Here is a 24507-nt window from a genome sequence, read left to right on the forward strand (position 1 = left end):
ACTGATTTCCGTGCAGCCTAATAAAAGAGCCCTGCTACTATGTTTTAATGGTCTCCAAACTTCTGAATCGCAACTTACACGTTACATCACTAAGTGAATGCAAAAAAAATCAAAATTGTTGTAGGCAAACGAGTTCTATCGAGCTTAAGAATTCAAAATAAAAGCCGGTGACATAAATTCGCACACCGATTCCTTGCATGTCGCAATAACCTAGAGTCCTCCTACCGTGCTTTTATTGGTGCCTTCACACCTACACTAATGCTGTTACCCTGACATTTGATAGCAAATACCGCTTTGCTGACTGCAGTTTAGTATGCACTTTTCCCACCGACAAATTAAGATGTCCTGGTTCAGAAACCGAAGGCTTGGCATATTGAAACCAATGCGCTTATGTATGCTTCTAGAGAGTTCTCACTGGGCAACACTAAATTGAAGTTGTTATGCACAAATTTGTGCATTTTTATTCCTATAAACAGTATAAAACACGTTTAATAACTCTGAAAACATCACATGATTGTGCAACTCTTTATTAACTCAACTAATCAAACTTTCCCTTCTTTATAAGAACTATGACAATGACTAAAAAAAGCCACAAAGTGCATATTGACAAACGTTTGGCAAGTGAGTCAGAATAAACATACTAAATTAACATGTGTGCAGCAAGCAACTGAACACCGAGGTCATGCACGTGGACTAAATGTGCATCAAACGTGACTAAAAGACTGGAAACGGTTGTATACTAAATGAAAACAAAGGTTCGAGATAAACCATTAAAATATATACAAATTTTTCAAAAATGAACACTTCACTATAAAAGACTACAATATTGTAGTAAAGACTACAATATTACAGAGAGATGAAATACAATGCACAGCCACCTGCCAAAATGTTCAGGGGATATAGGTGTCACTTTAAAAAAGCCATTTGAATGGTAAAAGCTTATAGAGTTTGCTGCGTTACTTGTTTCTTTTGAAGCACAATAATGATAAATAACCTTGCCTTATAAAATACAAAATTATGAGCAAAAGAATTATGCATGGTATACAAGTTGGTTGAACAGTATTTGGAGCAATTAAAAAACACCCTCTGACAAAGGCCTAATCTCACCCTTTTAACGCTTTTGTGAAGTAAAAAACATGTGCCATAAATAGCAAACAATAAAAACATGGGGTGCTTGGTGATGCTTTGAAATCAGTGAAGCAAGTACAGGTGAGCAATGTGCTTGCCGTTATTAAAAAAAAAAACACTAACAGCTGACAAACAGATCAAGTGGTCCAAATTTCCGGAGCCCTTCACTACGGCATTCCTCACGATCATATCATCGTCGTTTTGGGGCATCAAACTCCAGGTATTATTTTGTACCAAACACAAACATACTACAGCTTTGACGCTGTGTATGAAGGCCGTAAATGGTGCATATATTCTTCAAAAACAGTTTCACTGCTGCAGGCACAAGATTACCTCAGCTACCTGAGACTGTGACTGACTGCTGAGTTCTAGCAAAGAAGTATTTCGCTAACGCTTTCCTTACGTCTTCACCGTTTTTGCTAGACGCGTCCGATGTACAAGTTGGCTGCTCGTAAGCAGCATTCCACAATGCTACTTCTTGTTCCCAATGTGGTTCTACGTGTTCCTGAATACCTTCACAGATGTTATGAAGAACACAACATGCCTTAATAACCAGGGTAGTGGTGGCGAGCTTGCACTTCATGCGTTTCATAATGAAACGAAACCTGGCTTTCAAAGGCCAAATGCATTTTCTACAATCCTTCTGTTCTTTGACAGATTATAGTTGTACGCTCTTTCTTGTGTGTCAGGCTGTGCATTCGCATATGGTTTCTGCAGGTTTGGCGATAGAGCAAATGCCTGGTCACACAGCACTATTCGAGGCACACAAACTCCTTCGATTGTTGCTTTTGGGCGTTTCAAAGTTCCGCTTTCAATAACTTTGCAGAGTACGGATCTTCAACACACAAACGAGTCGTGGCACCGCCCTGGGGAGCCGACGTTTGTGTACCTGAAGCGGTAGAGGTGGTCCACTAGAGCCAGCAAGATCATGCTATACTTGCAAATATAACAGCAATATTGCAGTCAGTACTGCTACTTATCCAGAAAACTTTCCAGTCACACACCAACATATTTCATTGAAACAGGTAGCATCGACTGTTAATAAACGAATGCACTAAACGTAAAGACAATTTAATGAACGATGAACAGGCCTTCCCAACTTACCAGCCTTTTTAATTGTAGTAGTCCGAAGCATATTTCTTTGGCGGTGACACTGGAAAGTGGCAGCCGCCGCGCGCCCCAACACCTTGTGGGAATCCTGTGACTGCAAACAATTCCCTCATATGCTCCTCCATGTCGGTTGGTGAAGGCATCTTCACCCAGTCGTCCTCCAGGTTTTTCAGTACGGCCGTATAGAACTCTTTGTAGAGCAAGTTCACAGTAGAGCGGCCAATCGCGAACAATTCGGCGATGCTGCGGTCTTCGGCAGCAGAGCACAAGCGGTAGAGTGAGACGGCTACTCTTTTTTCCACTAATATTGCCTCTCTCATTGTTGTGTCCACCCGCTGCATGTCGGTACGACAAGACTCCACAATGTAACGAAACGTGGCAGCCGAGACGCGAAAGCACCTTTTGAAGTATGCTTCCCCAAGATTTGGTAGCGTTTCTTCAAACCAGTGCTGACTACGATGGAAACACCACCGAGATCGAGGCATTGTGCTCGGCAAAGACGCTTCAGCGATCAAGTTGAAATGGTTTGATAATAATTGAAGTTCAATGACCTGAAGCTGGCGCATAATAACTCGTCTCTGCTCCAAAATTATTCGCTCTTGAGCACGATGCTTTGCACGGAAACACACAAGTGCTGCCGTGAAAAAACGAACTCTGCGAACATCTTCTTCTGAGAGATGCGACAGGTGCGATGCGACAGGCGCCATTTTCTATTTACGCTGTGGATCTGACTAGTGTTGGCTCAGGTTGCTACAGTCGGCTGCAACGTTGTAAAACAAAGCAAGAAACTAAAACTTAGGACAGCGTAATACACTTATTTCTACATTTGATGATTATCTGATGTGTATAAGCCTTGTAAATGCTTCTTAATTTCTTTATTGCTATTCACTCAATGCTCACTTGGAAGGTGCTGTGATCGACATCATCAAGTCAAATGTCATTCGCTTTGGACGTGTAGCAGCGCCGGCAAAACAAATGTCATTCGGGAACTGAAGGCCTTCGCCACCGAATGTCATTTTTTATGCCCGTTTGGCACGGGTAATAATCTTTCCAAATTCATTTCCGGTTTCAACTCCCTGCATCCTTCGATAACATTCACGCACACGTATTTGCACAAGAGTGTTCACTTTCTGGATGTCACTGTATCACTCAGTGGCACCACCCTATTTACTTCCCTGTATAAAAACCAACTGACCGCCAACAGTATCTGCATTTTCATAGCAGTCGCCCCCATCACTGCAAAAGAGGTGTTCCTTACTCTCAAGCCCACAGATACAGAAGAATTTGCTCTGAAATCACGCAATTTGACACCCACGCACAGGAATTGAGAGCAGCCTTCTTGCGCCAAAAGTACCCCGAAAAAATAATTGACAATGCAATCGAGCGCGCTCGCTCTTTGGACCGAGAGTCAACAATGGGAAAAAAAGGTGGGAATAAAGATGATATATCTTCAGGGGCAAATTTAATCCTCACATACTGCGCCGCCACCCCTCGGGTGAATTCTATACTAACCCGCCACTTCAACATACTTAAACAGAGTAGTCGCCTCTCTGCCGTTTTTCAGACTTGGCCTAAGGTGGTTTACCGAAGAAATAAAAACCTGAGAGACTTACTGGTCAGGGCGAAAACACACAAATCCGACCACTATCAGGGCTGTAGACCGTACGGGAAGCCTCGCTGCAGGGTGTGAACACACATGGTGACCACAGATACGGCCGAAGCCTCCTGTTCAGACTATGTGTACAAAATTATAGACGACCTTAACTGTGACTCAGCCAATGTGGTATCAAAATTCGCTGCGAGGTGTGCAAACAGGAATATATTGGACACACGGAAACCACGTTCCGTTTGCGTTTCAACAACCACAGGGCACATGTAAAGGACCTCCCCAATTCGCCGTTCTCCAAACATATCAATCTTCTTGGTCCCTCTTTCGAACGCGTAAGTATCATACTCCTACAATCCGGCTTCCAGAACACACAGGAGTGCGAACAGCGGGAGTCATACTTTATAAAGAAATTCAGATCGCTTACCCACCGAATCAACGAGAGCCCTGGGCGACTGACGTGCCTGCGCGACGTTTCGTGAAACACAGAAATTGAATTACTCAATTAATTTATTTATACATACGTGAAGTCGCACACGTAAGTTGGTCAATATAGCGCGTGAAACTAAACGAATTCGATGCTACGTGAACCAAACGGCGTGTGTTAGTATTATTAGACTTTATTTTCATTTCTGAGTACTTTTTAGTAATTTTTAATTTTTATTTTTTGTGTACATTTTTGTTTGTTCATCCTTTACAAGGATACCCATTCATTTATTTTCAGTATGACTGGTTGTACAGTTTTCTGCAAGAGAGGGCAGGCAGAGGGAGGGGAAGAGCACACATTAGCTTTCCAACGTGGCCATTATTTTCCGAAAGCTGGAGCGGGTCGTATGCTTCTTGTGTGGCCCGATGCCACGGGCCAGCCGCCGAACCACGTGATCTTAAACTCTATCCACGTGTGGGATGCGAGTAAGCGGCAACATGTTTCACATTTTTCCGTCGCGTCTTACCTATACCCAATAACAATGCCAGAATTACCCGCTCCTTCCCGGCAGCTCTTCATCGCTCCTTTCTAGTTCCTCTCCTTCTTCTGCTCCTTGTTGCTACCTCGTTCGCCCGTTTGTCTCGTTTTTTTTTTTTTTGAGGGTTTTCAAACTGTGAGGGTGACCCTCTGCTATGGGAACTTGTACCATTTCACTTAGATCCTACGAAGAAGGCTGGTCCACCGGCCCAAACTGTTAGCATTAAATAAATATTTTATTGTTTTGTTTCCTATACTGCACTATTCTCGAAGTTTATAACTTTTATTACGGTAGCCGGAAGAACCTCTTATAACCTATTTCATCTCTTTTATACTCATGGCTACTGCAAGTGCTGCAAGGAAACAGCTAACATGGAAGTTCCCCACCATCCCTCAACGACACCCATCATCGGTGACTCTCAAGCAAAGTATCTCTTCAACCATTTTGACCCCTGTCGAACAAACACACCCATCTTCGTGACTCAATCTGGACTGTTTATGCAGTAAGCACTCTCACTGCTGGACTTTATTCTTCGCACAGTGACCACTCTGGTGTTACACGTGGGTACGAATGACATAGCCTCCTCCTCAGCCACTGTAATATTTCAAAAATACAAGAACATGGTGAGCCGAATCGTGGAGCAGCGGCCGGAGATTAAGAAGATCTTCACCACATTGGTGCTACCGAGGACCCCAGAACGCAGGCGCGCGTGCCTCAACCGGCCCTTCGTCATACAGTTCCACAGAGAAGCGGGCCACTTCTACCACCTCCTTCGATTGCACTGTCGTCGAAGCAGGACACTCTTCTACATCGATCACGCCTTGAAATGCCTTCCGCCTGGCCGGGTTCTGGCGGCCGATGGTATACAGCCAAGTTATGAGGGTGTTGCCCTCATCGCCAGCCACCTGAGATCGCTGCTTCTGCGAAATGTGATGAAGTCGCCGTCAACCTGGCTTGACCATGCACCATTAGGTCTGCCGGGCCCACCGAGAGAACATTGTCATTCCCGAAGTGAAAACCCCAGCATCCGCGAAGCAAGCGGGATCCCGTGCCGACGATTATCACCACGAGCGCCGAGGGATGCTCCTCAAAGATCAAGAAGCAAGAGCCCCTACAACACGACTCGGGGCCACCCAGAGCCTTCCAGTGACAGTGCTTCTCCCCCACGCAGGGACTGACTCAACAACCCGTCAGGTACGGCTCGCTCCAGCACATGTTGGTCTTGTGATTTCATGGCCTTAAGAAAGAATGTCGATAAGCGCGTGAGGTTGGAAATGCATGCTTCAAACCTTAAAACATTTATTTCATCGGGATTCGCACCAAACGGTCTCACTGTTCAACTGCAACCCGCAATGAACAACTTCAACAAAAATGAGCAGCGGCAGTGGAGCAATATCTTAAAAGATGTATCTATTAGGCTTACATAGGTCGTAATACAACACAGTACACGTAGGGCCGCGGAACTTAAAGAGGAAGAAAAGGCGCGACTAAAACAGTCAAGCTTGACGCAGTCAGAAACAGAAGAGCTGGCCAAATACGAAGGAAAAAAGAGATTGACAATTCAGGGCAAGAAGGACAAGAAATTGAGACGAGACGGTGCGTGGCCGACTTTAAAATACTCTGCCAGCAATCCTCCCACAACGTATACAGATCAAACTGTTACCTCTCGTCAATCTCCACAAAAGAGCATCGCTGTCACCAATGTGGCTAACCTTTCCAGCAAATCTTTGACACCTGCGCAAACAAAGCTGCTATCAAAAGGTCTAACCTTCAGTCCCGCCTCTGGCAAAATTGATGAGTTAAAACTTTACCAAGATTTGGACAACTTTGCCAGAACCATGCGTCTAAAAGAATATTTTCATGATCGAAGCAGCACGCAACAAAATCAATTTTCAGATAAATCTTGGACTCCAGGTGAACGACGAGACAAATATCTAGACATGTACTGTTCAGCGGTCCAAGGCGATATAATCAGGGAATATGAAAAGCACCGACCCATTCGCAACAATCTGTCCAAAGAGGAGCGGGAGGCTTTGTGCAGTTTAGGTGACAGCCAGAGCATCGTTACTAAACCAGCTGATAAGGGTGGTGCTGTGGTTGTACTCGACAGGACTGACTACATCAAAGAAGGGCTTCGCCAACTGGCAGATGAAAATTTCTATAAACAACTCCCTTGTGATCCGACAGAGGGGTATAAAAGTACTATTAAGGCCTCACTAATATCATTACGCAAAAGTGGTAAGATAACCTACCCTATGCTTAAAATGATGTCACCTGGCAAATCGTCTCCCGGGCATTTATAGTTACTACCCAAAATTCACAAGATTAACAATTCCGGCCGACCCATAGTTTCCAGCAACGGTACTGCTACTGAAAAAATCTCTAGTTTCATTGACTCTCTGATTAGGCACATCCCACAATCATTCCCATCATACATCAAAGATACCAGCCACTGCCTTCGAGAAGTCTCAAAACTTGCGGTACCTCTAGAGTGCTATTTGGTCACCATGGATGTCTCATCACTGTACACAAACATTCCCCACACTGAAGAAATCGCCGCCACAGTCGCCGCCTATGGAAAAAGTAAATCGAGGAGTGAATTCGACGAAAGCGCTTTAGAGGTGCTCCTAAATCTTGTACTTAAACATAATAACTTTGAATTCGACAAAAAACATTATCTGCAAGTAAACGGAACTGCCATGGGAACCAAAATGGCCCAAAATTATGCAAATATTTTCATGGCCTCTTTAGAGATTCCTTTCCTCGAAAATTCTCCATTCAAACCTATATTTTACCGACGCTTCCTCGATGATATATTCTTCGTGTTGGCCAATAGTGAACATAATCTTTCCAAATTCATTTCCGGTTTCAACTTCCTGCATCCTTCGATAACATTCACGCACACGTATTCGCAGAAGAGTGTTCACTTTCTGGATGTCACTGTATCACTCAGTGGCACCACCATATCTACTTCCCTGTATAAAAACCAACTGACCGCCAACAGTATCTGCATTTCCATAGCAGTCACCCCCATCACTGCAAAACAGGTGTTCCTTACTCTTAAGCCCACAGATACAGAAGAATTTGCTCTGAAATCACGCAATTTCATACCCACGCACAGGAATTGAGAGCAGCTCTCTTACGTCAAAAGTACCCCGAAAAAATAATTGACAATGCAATCGAGCGCGCTCGCTCTTTGGACCGAGAATCAACAATGGGAGAAAAAGGCGGGAATAAAGATGATATAACTTCAGGGGCAAATTTAATCCTCACATAATGCGCCGCCGCCCCTCAGGTGAATTCTATACTAACCCACCACTTCAACATACTTAAACAGAGTAGTCGCCTCTCTGCCGTTTTTCAGACTTCGCCTAAGGTGCTTTACCGAAGAAATAAAAACCTGAGAGACTTACTGGTCAGGGCGAAAACACACAAATCCGACCACCATCAGGGCTGTAGACCGTGCGGGAAACCTCGCTGCAGGGTGTGCACACACATGGTGACCACAGATACCGCCGAAGCCTCCTGTTCAGACTATGTGTACAAAATTAAAGACGACCTTAACTGTGACTCAGCCAATGTGGTATCAAAATTCGCTGTGAGGTGTGCAAACAGGAATATATTGGACACACGGAAACCGCGTTCCGTTTGCGTTTCAACAACCACAAGACACACGTAAAGGGCCTCCCCAATTCGCCGTTTTCCAAACATATCAATCTTCCTGGTCACTCTTTCGAATGCATGTTATACTCCTACAATCCGGCTTCAAGAGCACACGGGAGCGCGAACAGTGGGAGTCGTACTTCATAAAAAAATTCAGGTCACTTGCCCACGGAATCAACGAGAGCCCTGGGCGACCGACGTGCCTCCGCGACGTTTCGTGAAACACAAAAATTTAATTACTCAATTAATTTATTTATACATACGTGAAGTCGCACACGTAAGTTGGTGAATAATAGCACGTGAAACTAAACGAATTCAATGCTACGTGAACCAAACGGCGCGTGTTAATATTATCATACTTTATTTTCATTTCTGAGTACTTTTTTGGTATTATTTAATATTTATTTTTTGTGTACGTTTTTGTTTGTTCATCCTTCACAAGAATACCCATTCATTTATTTTCAGTATGACTGGTTGTACAGTTTTCTGCAAGAGAGGGCAGGTGGAGAGAGGGGGAGAGCGCACATTAGCTTTCCAACGTGGCCATTATTTCCTGAAAGCTGCAGCGGGTCGTATGCTTCTTGTGCGGCCCGATGCCGCGGGCCAGCCGCCGAACCACGCGAACTTAAACTCGATCCCCGTGTGGGATGCGAGTAAGCGGCAACATCCCTACTGAAAGAAACCTATATAATTCCATACAGGATCCGTATGCTTCAATACAGGAGTTACAGGAGCTAATACAGGAGCTGTACAGGAACCAAACGGGGGTAGATAGGTCTTATACAGGAGCTATATGGTGGTATGTAGGAGCTGAATGGGACCTGGGCAGGACATATAGGGGTATGTAGGAGCTATATAGCCATTATGGGTTGGGTATGTAGGACTCCCACCTAGCACAATAAAGGAGCTAATGGGGCTGAGTGGGGGCCATACATAAGACTTGATAGGGCTAAATGCCAACCTTGATAGTCAATGTAGCACACCAATAAACTTATTACACCAAATACCTAGGCACGCATAACATTTTTGTTTTTTTTGTGTTGAAAGGTCTAAAATACTCAGTTTTTCAGCTCCATTAGTTGGCTGTACACAACCTCAAGAAATAACTAATTTTAACTAGTTCATATCATGACATGCAAATATGTGCTAAAGTATAACAGATAAGTGTATCAGAAAATTACCAAAGTACTCTATTTCATTTGATCACCTTAGTTGTACTGGTGTTATATTTACACAAAGAATGCTGTTCAATTTATAAAAAACAATAATTTAAATGTTGTATTTGTGCAATAAATAATCTTTCCATAAGAAATCTCTAACAGAAAATAGTGAGTGAGTAATTTTCTATTATATGAACATACACAAGAAGATAAAAGACAATTAATCCTTATATTCAGGAGAGATAGACCAAGCCTCGCTCACGTGCTCTGTCATTGCACCAAGGCACAAAGCACAAGGGGCCATGCAGGACTACCAAGGAAGAGTGCGAATGAGCTCTACGAAGCTTGGATCTCGAGGCAAAAGTGCACACGACACAGTCGAGAGGCAAGGCGTCTCTGTAATGACATAGCAATTGCGCTCTCTGGTCTAAACACACACACTGAAAGATATCAATGAAGTCATTAATCTATATAAGTACAAAATAATTACATACAAACACATTAAAAAGGTTTTGCAATACTGGTGTTATTGAAACAAAACTACATCCAACATTCAGATCAATTTTCCATGCACTGCTCGAAATGGTCGATCTGAGAGTTTCGTTGGCTTTGCACAAGCTTGCTCACTTGTGAACGGTGCTTGGCTGTGTTTATTCCTCAGACAGAATAAGAGCAAATAATTATCAAAATTTCGTTTGGTGTGCTTCCATCTGAGCCTTTGAAAACAGATTGTTGTACGTCTGCATGAAAGTATCTTCACCACTGGCCAACTAAGTATTTTTAGTGCTACTCCTGTCTTACAACAAAATTGATTCGAATACTAAGTTTCATTTTCAACACATTACTTTAAATAGTTGAATAAGTGTTTGGGTGGCACAAGCTTGCTTGCTCGTGAAATGTACTTGGCTGTGTTTATTGCTCAAAAGCTAAATAGAAGCAAATAGTCCTCAAGATTTTGTTTCGTGTGCATTCATCTGAACCTTTGAAAACTTATTGTTGTACGCATTCATATACCACATCATTCCAACTCAACAGCTAATGGTCACGATACTCATGTCTTGCAAACAAGAGTGGCCCAAGTTGTTTTGAGCTTCCATGCATTACTTGAAAAGGTTGACAAGGGTGTTTAGCGGCACAAGCTTTCCTCTTCCTGATACTTGGCTGGGCTATCACTGAGAAGGTGTACATTAGCAAATATTTCTCCACGCTTTGTTTTGTGCGCTTCCATGTGAACCTTTCAAAACGTCTTGTTATATGCTTGCATGTACAGCATTATGTCAATTGGACAGCTATTTGCAATGGTACTCAAGTCTTGCAAATAAAAGGGGCTCAATTTTTCGTTTCGAGTTTCCACGTATTGCTTGAAATGATTCATGAGAGTGTTTTTGTGGCACAAGAATGCTTGTCTGCGATACTTGGCTGTGTTTATCACTCAGAAGGTGGACAAGAGGAAATATTTTCCATACTTTCTTTTGTGTGCTTCTATCTGAACCTTTCAAAACGGCTTGTTGTATGCTTGCATGTACAGCATCATGTCAATTAGACAGCTATTTGCAACGGTACTCAAGTCTTGCAAAATAAAAGGGGCTCGATTTTTCATTTTGTGTTTCCATGTATTGCTTGAAATGGTTCATGAGAGTGTTTTTGTGGCACAAGAATGCTTCTCTGTGATACTTGGCTGTGTTTATCACTCAGAAGGTGGACAAGAGAAAATAATTCTCCATGCTTTGTTTTGTGCGCTTCCATCTGAACCTTTCAAAACGTCTTGTTATATGCTTGCATGTACAGCATCATGCCCATCGGACAGCTATTTGAAATGGTACTCATGTCTTGCAAAAAAAAAGGGCTCAATTTTTCATTTTGAGTTTCCACGTATGGCTTGAAATGGTTCATGAGAGCGTTTTTGTGGCACAAGAATGCTTGTCTGTGATACTTGGCTGCGTTTATCACTCAGTAGGTGGACAAGAGGAAATAATTCTCCACGTTTTGTTTTCTGCGCTTTCATCTGAACCTTTCAAAATGTCTTGTTATATGCTTGCATGTACAGCATCATGCCTATTGGACAGCTATTCGCAATGGTACTCATGTCTTGCGAACAAAAGGGGCTCAATTTTTCATTTTGAGTTTTCAGGTATTCCTTGAAATGGTTCATGAGAGTGTTTTTGTGGCACAAAAATGCTTCTCTGTAATACTTGGCTGTGTTTATCACTCAGAAGGTGGACAAGAGAAAATATTTTCCACACTTTCTTTTGTGTGCTTCTATCTGAACCTTTCAAAACGGCTTCTTGTACGCTTGCATGTACCGCATCATGCCCATCGGTCAGCTATTTGCAATGATACTCATGTCTTGCAAACAAAAGGGGCTCAATTTTTCATTTTTGAGTTTCCAGGTATTGCTTGAAATGGTTGATGAGAGTGTTTTTGTGGCACAAGAATGCTTGTCTGTGATACTTGGCTGTGTTTATCACTCAGAATGTGGACAAGAGGAAATAATTCTCAACGCTTTGTTTTGTGCGCTTCTATTTGAACCTTTCAAAATGGCTTGTTGTATGCTTGCATGTACAGCATCAATCCAACTGAACAGCTAATGGTCACGGTACTTACGTCTTGCAAAGAAGAGAGGCTCAAGTCGTTGTTTTGAGCTTCCACTCATTGCTTAAAATAGTTGACAAGAGTGTTTAGTGGCACAAACTTTCTTGTTCCTGATACATGGCTGTGCTATCACAGAGAAGGTGCACAAAAGCAAATAATGCTCCACGCTTTGCTTTGTGCACAAGATGCTCATGTGCTGTGACATGAGTGTCGTTACAAATAGCTGTCCAATGGGGATGATGCTGTACACGTAAGCATGCAACAAGCCGTTTTCAATGGTTCAGATGAAAGTGCACAAAACAAAGCGTGGATAATTATATGCTATTGTGCGCCTTCTCTGTGATAGCCCAGCCAAGTATCAGGAAGAAGAAAGCTTGTGCCACCAAACACACTGATAAACCATTTAAAGCAATGCATGGAAGCTCAAAACAACGACTTGAGCCACTCTTGTTTGCAAGACATGAGTATTCTGACCATTAGCTCTTCAGTTTGAATGATGTGGTGCACGAATGTCCATTGTTTGAAATGTGTTATCTGAGTAATTGTGTGAATCAAACTTGCGCATTTTCTGCTTGCCCGTTTTGAGTTGTCTTCAAATGACGTTTTCTAGGCCTTTAAAGAAATCTCTCTTATTTTATTGAGGGACGTAATCTTGCAGTTCCATGCAAGCATGGTTTAAAGAAAACGTTGGTGCAGTGTAACTGCAGAGAGAATTCATTCTTGAATTCAGAGAGAATTGAACAGAAGTGTCTAGTGTTAGCCCTCTTTATTTACTTTAAGGATGTCTTACACTTATAAAACAAAACCAAGAAATACTTTGTGTCAAGCTTGAATTTCCGTAATATGATGGCAATTGAGTTTTATAACTTGTGAATTCTTATGCGTCACTTTGACATCAGCATGTTAATATTGATTAGCACTCATGAGAAACACTGGATCCTATGCCAGCTAGGAGTCACATAGAAAAGCATACTGGGTTGTTTCTTGTTTAACTTATTATTAACAAGATTGTTAGCATCTATTACTCATTTTGTTTCGCACTATTATGCATGGGTGTCCGTAAGGGGAAAAAAATGGGGTAGTTGTTCCCCTCATGCCTCACTAGCACTTGCACCCACCCAAGCTATGGCAGTGCTTTCGCCCTACACCAGCCAATTGCACCCCTCAAGAGAGAATCCTGCAGATGACCATGCACTTATGGCACCGATAATACAGTTGTGTGAGAGAGCTGATCTCAAGGCGTGTGCTCCTGGGTCATGCGGCTTCGCTGTCTGCATTGGAGGCGTAACCGATAGATCGAAGACGAGAGAGCAAGCGTGGAGTCTGTCGATATCAAGAGCGACTGCAGCCTCGTTTTCTTCCTCAGTCATGCAGGCTGTCTCTCTACCCCTTGCTTTCGTTCCTTATGAATGAAGTTTGTGCACATGCAGTGTGGCAGGCTTCGATTGTCGTAAAGTGGCTGTAGGCGTTCCGCTTAATTCGCGGCTCCTTGAACACACATAGTGGAGTGCGTGAAGCTTGAGCTGGCAGTTTTAGTGGCAACGTGTAGCGAATTAATGTTATGTTTCTACAACTGGGAAGTGCATGTGGCTGCAGTTAGCATTGCTTCAACAAGAAGCTGCGCGTAGAATGTGCGTTAAGTAATATCGTAATCTTCGTAGAATTTTTGGTTAGTAAAAATAGAGCGTGACTGGAAAAAGTGCACAAGAAATTGTTGTGGCTAATACGAGAGGTATCACTTTTTGGCCACGGGGTGAAGCATGCGCTATGACAGGAATCAGTGACTTGCAGCTCTAGAAACATAAAAATTGTGCCAGCCATGTAAAATTCTAGGAGTTTGATTAACATAAAAGTTGCTGAGGGATGTGCAGGCCAGTCTCATGCGTTAAGCTGTCTCACATTTTAATTGTTCTTCCTACTAGCAGCACTTTAAAGAAGCTTCGCGTTATTCAAAACAGAGCTTTACACATAATTTACAACTTAGCCAAAGATAATTCTCCACAGCTCACCTGTTTTTACACTATTACTTACGCTGAATTCTGGCATATGCATATACAAGCTAAAGAATATATTATTGCTTACAGATACAGTAAGGTCAGCTGAATACTCATCTATGTAACACTTACGGCTCGTGAAAAAATTCTAAACAACACCACACACTAATTACGGGGCCCAGATGAGAATATCTCTACCATTACTCTGTGTATTGAACAAAAAATAGTCAACATCTCGCAGATCTGCGCTTTATGCTTTCGTCGTTAATCTAGAATAACACGGTCGAATTTTATATTTGATGTGTTTTTTTTTCTGTTGGTCTCCTCGAAGTTGGGTGTACTGGTCGCATTATTTTGGCGATTATGTATGCTTATGTACACCAGTTAACGTATGCCGTCACGGCATGCTGCTGAACAATAATCAGCTGGGAAGCTTAGTGAAGTTCAAAATGTTCAAAAAAGCTCTTTTTTTTTTTCACATGCTCTCCGCTGTAGGTAGGTCCAGTTTGTTACTGCGTCGATGAGAATCAACGGGATAATCGCAGAATGTTTAACTGCCATTTGCATTTTTGCGCGACCGGATGTTTACGAGCTATAAGTCAACACCACCTGACAGCCGCACTACGGAAGCCAAAATACAAATTTTTGGTAGCGTGAAAAAAAAACTATTGAAACCAATCAAACTTACTGCATGCTTTTTCATGCGCGCAAAAAAACGTGAGTTTATGAATTTGAAATTGTGTCAACGAGTTTTATCTTTCTTGCCAGCTACGAGTTTTTTTTTTTTCATTGTAACTACGGGAGAGTCGGTTAACGACAAGCGGCCAAGACAAGCCCACTTCGGAGTCATTCGTCATCAATATGGCGCTTGCGGGTTGTGCGAAGAGGTTTGTTGCTTGTCTTGTGCTACCGGGTTTAAACGTTTCCTGTGTGCAGCCTCTATGCCTCTTCGAACTGTGCGGCAGGTGTGAAACAGATGTGGTTAAGTAAAACCGTGAAGAGTCATTTTAAATGCGGGGTGCACCAAAAGTCACGTTCGTCATTTGCGGAGACGGTTACCGCGCCGTTGTGGACAACCTCGAGAAATGCTTCATTTCGCTGAGCGTTGCCGATATGGCAAAAAAGGCCTTTATCGGCAAAGTGAGCCGGGTAAGGACATCAAGAAGAGCTGCTATTACAGGGATATCCACCTTCTTTGAGGTGAGTGTCATTTTATTTTCCATGACGTTTTCGCTGGCGCGCGTTTAGGCGAACAAAGGAAGGCACAACGAAAACATGTTTGAGTGCGTGTGTGTTTTATTTTTTTATGTGGCACATTTTATCCGTGTGTTGTGTATGTTGGCATGCTGCACCTGATACCGCACGCTCGTGTCCCATGGGATCTTTCGATCACAATCATGACCGATCTGGATTAAAATATATTATGTGCGGCTGCACAGTGACATAGGTTGTAGCTGGCACTGTTGATCGCGATCAAAAACCACATTCGGGTCGGCCCTGATGAGGCTGGAAATGTCCGGTGTGACACCGGTAGAGTTATTAATATATGAACAAGTCGACGTCGCTATTCTCGATGGCGAACCTGCACTACATTACATTCATTTATTGTTCGCATGTAATAGTCACACATTCTACGTTTTCATTTCTGTGTGGTTATTTATAGTAGCCTGCTTTCCAACTTTATGTGTTGTCTGATTAAACTATTTACTGACCTCGTGCAGATGGAGAAAAAAACGACTCGCCGTGCAACACAATCTTTTCTACCAGAGTGACTGTGAAAAGAACATCAGAACTTGGAAGGTAAATGTGGTTTAATAGTAAAACTGATTTTAACAACATATACAAGATGCTAACTTCCAATGTCCTGGTTGCTTTCACAAGCAGCACGTCTATACAATAGTCGCTCATTCAAGTATATTTGTGCTAATTGGCTAGGCAAGGGTCACTCATTCTATGTTGCATTTTTTTTTCAAGTTCTATTCGGTCCTGAAGTAGTAACCAGAGCGAAAATGAAGACTGCTTCATTTGAAACGTTTAGGTACATTTACCAGCTACATCTGTACATATTTGCCATTTTGATTCAGACATTTGTCAATGTGTAGCACCAACTCAATAATTTATTTATTCACAATACTGCAGCCTTGCATAGCCCAAGCTGCTGTGGAATTATAAGAAAGAAGAATGGTACAGAAATAATTAGTAACAATACTGGCACCACACGTAAATACGTCAGTTTTGCAAGGATGATTCTTACTAAGAAAAAGAACCGCACTAATAGTTAGCAACCACACTTTTGACTTAGTGATGTAAGAGTCTCAGTGATTTAGTATTCAGCACAACAAATGTTGATCAAGGGCTTTATCAGAACTGTCTGGCTTGCAACTTTCTTTACTCTCCGCCTAGAAGTTCAGTAAGCGAGTCTGCATCAAGCAGCAGAGCGAAGAACAGGACTGGGTGAAAGCACAGGCCTCCTAGCCAGCATTTCTTGTTAGCAAAAATATGGCAATCAGAGATAGCTAAGTTGAGTCTGTATGGTGTTGGGCGACTGAACTTCCCGCTGCTTTCTCTGTGGCCCCATGTTGTCATGAAAAAAAAAAAGATAGTGTCTTATGATAGTGCAGGCGTATGCAATAAGCCATATAACATACGTTGCCCCCTACCTCAAATTGTTAGGCTCAGAAAAAAACAAGATCGAATGTATAATACGAAAGGCTTTCAAGAGAGCAATTGGAGTTCCACTGAATGCGAGCACTGAAAAGTTACTAGAACTTGGACTGCACAACTCACTCGACGAGTAAATTGAGGCCCATGTTGTTTCGCAAAACGAACGCTTGTCGGGGTCTAAGACGGGTCCACACATCCTCGAGTCACTTGGCATCCGGTACCACACTCAGCAGGGAGAAAAAGCGGATGTTCCTGCCTCGGTTCGCGCCCGCCTAATTGTTCCACCGCTTCCTAAGAATATGCACCCGACGCACCACGTCGGGCGCCGTAACCAGCGAGCTAGTGACCTTCAAAAGAAGTACGGCACTAGCGACGAAGTTGTGTACGTAGATGCCGCGAGATATGGTGACGGGAGACACGCACACGCCGCTGCGGTCGTTGACCGTGCGGGCAAATGCCTCGCGAGCGCCACGGTGACCACGGGACACATGGAGGCGGCCGAAGAAGCCGCGATAGCCCTAGCAATCGCCATGGTGCCGAACGCTACGATCGTAATCAGCGACTCGCAGGCAGCAATCCGCGGCTTCGCGCGCGGCCGCATCTCGCGGGAAGCGGCCCGCATCCTTGAGAGGTGCGGTGATGGTGACTCAGCGTCGCGATCGCCACAACAAAATTTAACAGTCTTCCTCCTTTGGACCCCGGCACACACCGATGTCCCGCTTCCGGGCAACGAGGCGGCCCACGCCGTGGCTCGAGGTCTCACTCGCCGAGCCGCGGCACATTCCGTGGCCACCGCCTCCGCTCCCGAGAACGGGGCTTCTGATCTGCCGGATCGAGACACCTTGACAGACACGCAGCGACAACACAGACCACAATGGTTGTGGGGTGATCGTCTCATCACGTTCCAAGATATTACGCAACACTACAGACTGGAAAGACGAAAGTTCCCGCCACCGCATGACAAATTAAACAGACACGATGCCGTTAGCTATCGCTTACTACAAACCCACTCTTACCCCAGCCCGGTCGTCTTACGCCACTGCTACCCGCACTTACACATTACCGATCTATGTAAAGCATGCGGGCACAGAGCAACGCTGCGCCACATGCTCTGGGAATGCGCCGATAACAATGGTCGAGAAACGGCCGCCGTTCGCGATGCGCCTATGGCGGCTGCCAATACCAGGCAACAGGAAGCCTCGAGCTCACTCGTTCCCGCCGCCGTCCCGTCTGCGAGTGCCGCGGGGGACCTTCTCCGTCGGCGCCGCCGCCGCTGGGAGGCGGAGCTCAGAAGCTCGGAGCTCAACGACCAGCTCTGGGCTGTCCGGCAGGCCGAAGATGCCGCCTGAGTTCAGGGACTCAGCGCCGCCATCTGAGGCCACCAAGACCAAGCTGCCGGCCAAGTTCTAATAAAGTTTCCTCTCTCTCTCTAGTGTCTTATGACATCTCTCTTTGCTTATTCTTAATTGCGCCCTGTAGACATTTGAGAGTTAGACCTACGATACTGCAGTGAGGGTCATGCGATGTCCCATGAATAAGTCAGGCATAAACTTGCAAAGGCTCATGGGATGCATGCAGTCTGTACCAGCTACCATTTCAATGGCTCTCCGCATGCTGCATCACTCCTTGAGTATTGGCGTTTATCCGTGTCACTCGCTTTCTTCATGGTAACCCGACGCATATTCTGCAAATTTCTAGCACACAATAGCATGGCCGCACCTACGACTGACCACAAAAGAGAAGCATGTGCTCTGATTGCCAAATATTTTTATTTGAAGTGGCAAACAACCGACTGTATGTGCTATCACAATTATGTGTTTTCTTTTAAGTGGCGTGGCCTTGGTTGTCACGTCTTTCAACTAATTTTACACTCGCATATTAATGCACATCACCGACTAATGTGCTTATTTTTACGTGTTTGCTTCAGTGAGGGCGCTCAGCTGTTTTTGCATTTGCAACTGAAACACTCTGTCACTGTCTCAGATTGTTGGATATATAGTTTCTTGTATCAACGTTCACCACGTGCAACGAGTATCATATGTTACTAAAACTACGTGTTCAGCGGTGATGGACTGGTAAAATGTTAAAATGTTCATGAATGACATCCACTTTTATTTAGTAAATTCGAGCTTCTTAGGCGTTTCGGCATTGCATCGTTTTGGCGAACAAGCTGGTCTAGGCGATGCTCACCTCACAGTCAGGCACCGTGTTTGTTAAGCCTTGTTACCTGTCCTGCTCGCATGTGCACCAGATCAGGTATGAATAAATTTACTACAGAATGAATGCTTGGAGGAACAGTTGAAATCACTAACACATTGTATACCTGTTTTATAAATAGAATTGTGGAGCGCCCTTTCTTGTCTACATAGCATTACTGACGCATCATTTTTTCCAACTGGTGCGAAGTCGTCGCCTTCTTAACCACTACTAATTGTGTATACATCACTGCAATTGGTGCCGTGGATTCCACGGTGTCACCCCTGGCATGATACCGGGCGGCTGTTGGCTGCTCTGTCTTGCTATTTTCTGTTTCAAGCTCAGAGCTGGCTGCACGTTGCATAGCGGCCGTGCATTTTAAAACAAATGCCGTATGCTGGTCGTAGCTTTGTAGATAGTGATTGTGCTGATGAAAACTACACATCCAAACGACTTTTGTACTTCAGTCTTGGCGCCAATATCGTCGTGTCAATATGTTGATGGCACGTAGTCAACCTGTTATGGATCTTTGCTTGGAGCGCCTGTACATAAATGCCGAATGTGTCAAACGAAACCATCCATGCAGCATTGTCGATAAATATTACTCACCTTACGCTAGGCATATACCACTCACCATGTCTCTCCACAAAATCCACTTCAATTTTCTATCTTTGTCCCAAGGGAATCTGAACATTTTTTCCCGTTTGGCACTATTTTGGACAGCTGCACAGCCGACTATGATTGTGCAAATGACTACATTTCAACACAATTGAAAGAAAAGCTCTGTCGGAGTGTTGACGACGCCACCACCAACGACGAAGCGTGTTCCATTTCTTCTCGGTGTGCCAACAAGACGCCGGGTGAAGACTTCGAGGGCTCGGCGCACTACAGGCACGAGGTTCCTCTATCAAAGACTTGGCTAGTACGCGACCACTACGGTGGTTGGTAGCCATCGCCACGAGCCTTATGCTCGTCCAAGTGCGTGAAACCACATGAGTGATACTGCAGGCCACAATGAAAAGCCTGGGGGCTTACAGGTGCGCCCAAGCATCATAAAACCGGCACGTTTGCAAATTCACAACCGCGAAATGGCTCCAGCGAGCACAGCAGCATTGGAGGACGATGAAGTTGAGAGCAAAAAGCTTCGCTTAGAAGAGAATCCTCTCGACGATAAAACGTCAACTTATTACCTAAGTGATGAAGAAGACATGGGCGAAGATGAACCATTTACGTTGGTTACTTATAAAAAGAAACGAGCAGAGGGTATCCCAGTCCTCTTTCGTCCAACAGCTGAAGGTGCTAGCTTCTGGAAAGTGAACCCCAATTGAGTGTCAGCTGAAGTAGTTTCCGCTGCTAAAGAAAAAGTGCAGTCATTCAGAACGACCAGAGATGGAAGCTTTAGTGTCAGCGTTGCTTCCTTAAGTTCAGCTAAGCGTCTTCTGATGCTTTCAAATGTAGGTGGCCTGGAAGTTGAGCCTTTCATCCCAGAGTCATACACTCGGAACGTTGGGAAAGTAAAACATGTTCTTCTGCAGTATTCAGATGAACAACTCCTAGAGTACTTGAGAGATGCAGGGGTTATATCGGCGCGACGGCAAATAAAATACTACCGCCAGGAAGATGGAGGAGTAACGACGCGTCCACTTCACTCAGTGATCCTAACTTTTCGAGATGACTGCCCGATTCCAGGAAGAATCTACTTAGGATTGACCAGTCACCCAGTGGAAGAATATCTTGGTCCAGCACTTCGGTGCTATAACTGCCAGCGATTCGAACACATGGCGAAAAGTTGCCGTAACACACGCTGGTGTAAGATCTGCTCAGAAGAACACCATCATAAGGAGTGCAAGTCTGTTCTTCAGCCTAAGTGTGCAAACTGTGCAGGTAATCACGCTGCCTCATATTCAGGCTGCCCGCAAAGTAAAGCTGCTGCAAAAATGCGTCGGCATGAGCTCATCCATGGAAGAAAACCGCGCCCCAATGAACCATCTCCAAACCTTGAGATTGTTCATCCTGTGCGTGATCCACCTCAGCGGCCACCGCAACAACAGCCGACAAGCACGCCAAGAGAACCGCCAAGAAAGCCGCCCGAGAGCACACTCGAGAGACCACTCACGAGAAGTACCTTCAAGTAACCCAACCTACGCGTCAAAGCTACGAACGCCCACGGGACCTCTGCCGGAAAGTAGCAAAACCGACAGTGCCAGTGTTCGCCCCAACTACAACATCGAAACGCCACGTCATTCTCAACAGGCCTCAGAAAATCAACCATTCAATGGAGACCGTGCCTCTGCATCAGTCATGCAATTGATTCTGCCAATGCTTTTCGCAGCACTTAAGGCAATCCTGTCTGCTCTACCCGAAGCAAACAACCTGCCAGAAGTAAAAGCCCTGCTGCCTCTGGAAGCACTATTGTGTCAACAGTCTGGGTCAAACCTGCGACAATTAACATATGAATAAGCGCTACAAAGATGTCTCCATATACCAGTGGAATGCCAATGGTCTTCGAAGGAAGTGTGCTGACTTCCGTAAACTCCTTCTGCAGTATAATTTTCCAATACTTTGCATCCAAGAGGCAGGAATGAATGATGATTTCCGCCTCTCCAACTACGTGATATATAAGTCATCTCGTCGAAGTGGTCCTAGCAGAGTACATTTGTGCGTCAGAAAGGACCTACCTTCTCATCAAGTTAACTTAAGTGATTCCGACTTCCCGGAATTCGTCGCTTGCAAAGTATCCTTTGGTGAGCAGTGCTTTACAGTGATCAATTTTTACCTACAACCTTCAAGCCGCATTTCGGTGGAAGAGCTAACAAATATCTTCAACATTTCTAATTCACATACGTTTATATGCGGAGACTTTAATGCGCACAACATAATCTGGGGTAGTGATCGATGTGATGCACGTGAGAACATTGTTGAGTGTGCCGCAGACAAATGCAATTTGACAATTTTAAATGACGTCTCCCCAACTTTCTCCGAGGCCATAATTACTCTAGTTGCATCGATGTAACCTTGTGTTCCCAAGATCTAGTGAATGGTGTGGTATGGACAACAGATGCAGAAACACGTGGGCGTGACCATTTTCCCATTCTAATAGTCACCTCTACTTGCAAAAAGACGACACCAGACGCTACAACAAACTAACGAACTGGAAAGCTTTTCGGCACCACCTAACAAACCAAAATAGTGAACTCACGACAGTTGAAAGGTTTACTGAATTTCTGCAAGATAATGCGAATAAATGTACAAAGAAAGTCTTGATTCCAAAAGACTATGCTGCAGTCGATGGAGAGTATGAACATCTAAGAGCCATCAGACGACGTTCAGAAAGGGCATATCGACGCAGCGGAAGTTTAGAAGCATACAAAAATGCACAAAAAATCCACAGTGTAATGCGCAGACGGCTAGAAAATTTAGGTAAACGACGCTGGCGTGATTTCTGTGGCACGCTCTCTCCCCACACACCTGTTCCAAGAATTTGGCTTGTAATTCGAGCACTTAGTGGCCCTGTATCACAGAGCTTCCCATTTCGTGCTCTTGCTGTAGCTTTAGACAAACCAGAAGCTGTGGTAGCAGATGAATTTTGTCAACCTATCAGTAGGCCCGCCGCATCACAATGTGCCTTATTTGATAATTCTGTCGCATTAACCAGCCAGAAAATTAATGCTTGCTTTTGGGCCCAGCATCCTCAGCTAGACCCTGTATTTACGTTAAGGGAGCTGCATTGTGCTATAGCATCATGTCGTCAAAAATCGGCCTCTGGACCGGACGGCATTACGTACAATATGCTAAAGAACCTTGGGCCCACAGGCACAACTATTCTCTTAGATATTTACAATAATCTATGGACGCAAGAAATTGTACCCGAGTCTTGGAAGTCTGCTCGCATCATTCCGATCCTAAAACCGGCTAAGACACCCTTGAACCTTGAATCCTTCCGTCCAATCAGTCTGACAAGCTGTTTATGTAAGGTAATGGAAAAAATGATTGATGCGCGACTTCAATGGTGGTGCAACAGAACTGGTGTATTCTCCAACTACTTGACAGGTTTTAGGAAACAGAGATGCACAATGGATGCAATACTGGACTAAGTAACGTATGTGGAGCATGAACGCGCCTGTGGTAGCTTGACGGTCGCAGTGTTCTTGGACATCAAAAGGGCATTTGACACAGTCAGTCACACTCATGTTCTGCTGAGTATGTTGGAACACGGACTGTCCGGCAGGTCTTTGCGGTGGGTATCCAAATTTTTATCAGGTCGTAAAATATTCATTCAGACGAGCGAAGGAAAAAGTGCAGAACACGACGTCAGACAGGGAGTGCCACAAGGAAGCGTACTCAGCCCTCTTCTTTTCAACTGTGTTATGGCTGATTTAGCTAAAAGACTGCCTCCAGGTTGAAATACTCCTTAAATGCAGATGATGTGTGCATTTGGGCATCTGGCACAGACATACGGTTAATTCAGATTGCATTGCAAGACGGAATAAATATTATCAACAATTTTTTAAAAGAAAGAGGAATGATTCTATCGCACGCAAAGACAGCTGTATTGCCCTTCACACGTAAGAAGTTAAAGAACTTCAATCTCAATTTAGAAGAAGAACCACTAATGATTGTGACACAGCATCGATTTCTCGGAGTAATACTTGATAGGCAGCTATCATGGGCACCTCACATAAAGAAACTCGAAAACGAGGTGAATACGCTAGTGAATATACTCCGCAGAATTGCTGGGACATCATGGGGTGGATCTGTACCATCCATGCTCGCTGTTCACAATGCTTTATTACGACAAAAAGTTGCATATTCTGCAGCAGTGTTACACGGCCTTTCCCGCACTTCAGAGGAGCGACTTCAAAGACTATTAGCTAGGGGACTGCGCGTCTGCATAGGTGTTCCACGAGCCACTTCCAGCAGCCTTGTCATAGCAGAGACTCGACAACCACCCTTTCCAGTCATGAGAACAATTGAAACATGCCGCCATTTTTTTCGCTTACAGACGCAACACAGGGACCACCCATTGGCACTGGAGATTTTACTAAGAGATAAAAGCAATGCTCATAACGAAGTACAGAGTAATGTACATATATTACCCAGACATGAATTTTGGAACTCTGAAATGGACTATCCTCCATGGGTGCTTGTTATACCAAGCATTGAATTTTCAGTGGATGGCATTATCAGAAAGAGAGACATGTTCATCCAAGCTGCTCAACAACTAGCGCTTTATCAGATACACATGCGGTATCCAGGGTACATACATATTTACACAGATGGCTCAACTACTACAACGTCTTCAACATCGGCATTTATCATACCACAGCTCAATATTCAGGAATCGTTTAAATTATGCCGCACGACGTCATCTACAACATCTGAGCTCTTCGCTATTCTGTATGCTCTAAAGTTTATAAACTCGGTAGCAG

The 24507-nt window shown here is 44.1% G+C and overlaps 1 protein-coding gene across 5 annotated transcripts in view; it reads right to left on the minus strand.

Annotated features, from left to right (window-relative positions):
- Positions 1-24507, minus strand: part of LOC119185884 (uncharacterized) — a 188195-nt gene that overhangs the window by 31616 nt on the left and 132072 nt on the right. The window lies entirely within an intron of this gene.

Source organism: Rhipicephalus microplus, chromosome 3 (genome assembly GCF_043290135.1).
Source record: "Rhipicephalus microplus isolate Deutch F79 chromosome 3, USDA_Rmic, whole genome shotgun sequence".
NCBI lineage: Eukaryota > Metazoa > Arthropoda > Arachnida > Ixodida > Ixodidae > Rhipicephalus > Rhipicephalus microplus.